A 1,190-nucleotide genomic window follows, 5' to 3' on the forward strand; every position below is an offset into this window, starting at 1 on the left:
ACCAATGAGCCTTTCCTCTTCTGTCTCTCATCTCCAGGTCAACAGGAGTCCATGGAATGTAGTTGATCTCAGCCCATTTCTTCATTGCTGCCTTTCCCTCTTTTCCACTCACCAGTAGACCAATGTGGTCACCAGCAAGCTTACATGCTTACTCATGTTTTCCCTTTGAGTTTCAGTCTTGGAGGGGGAGATATTGTTAACTTTTAAGATGACGTCAGTGCTCCTTTTTTGGTTAAGATTGAATGATTTCAGGACATAGTTTTGGGAGTTAATTCACTCAAAAAGTCTACAATCCATGGAAATTTCAAATTCTGTTTTACATTTCCCCCATTTTGATCAGAATTTTTCCATAGAATCCTTGATTGAAATATTCAGTAATTATAGCCATGCACCATCCAGTTCCTCTGATTTCATGATAAAAGAAACATTTGTTTATGGAACTATTCAGACACATATTCCATATACTCTTTCTATTCCTGACTCTCCTTCCTCTGTTGCTTCATGTGAGTATAATTGTTGTGCCTTAGATGGCCACTTTCAAGTTCTTAAGAAACCAGTTATTATGCAATGAACTAGGAGATAAAACAAAGCCCAGACCATGTTATTAGGTCAATTAGGTTGAATATCCCATGAACCAATTACACTACAAACCAAGAAACCAAATACCAGAAAGTGTTTGGTTGTAAATAAGTAGTCTCAGTAGTTCCTTTCCCCCTTTTTTGCTGTAATTTTTTTTTGCCAATTAACTTTAATGAGTGTTACACTTATTGACAGAAATTGTAGTTATAGGCTTTACCACTCTACCATTAATCAGTGTGATTTTTCCATTACTACTAACCTTCCTTTCCCTCTTTGATCAAGCCCTTGGTAAACTCTGAAAAACTTGGAACTCTTAACTGTTGCTTGTGGGATAGCAAAATGTCACAGCTATTGTGAAATATAGTGTGGTGTTTCCTCAAAAAAATAAAAATAGAAACACCATATGACCCAGCAATATCACTCCTAATGACTGAAAGACTAGAAAATTAACACTCAAAAAGGTAAATGAACTCCAATTTTCATTGCAACACTGCTCACAATTTTTAAAAAGGTGCACACGATTTAAATGCCCATGAACATATAAATTCGTAACCTAAATGTAGCACATATATACAGTGGACTACTACTACTAAGTCAATGTTGTTGTTGTT

This window comes from Chrysochloris asiatica, unplaced genomic scaffold (assembly GCF_000296735.1).
Source record: "Chrysochloris asiatica unplaced genomic scaffold, ChrAsi1.0 scaffold00045, whole genome shotgun sequence".
In the NCBI taxonomy this organism is placed as follows: Eukaryota; Metazoa; Chordata; class Mammalia; order Afrosoricida; family Chrysochloridae; genus Chrysochloris; species Chrysochloris asiatica.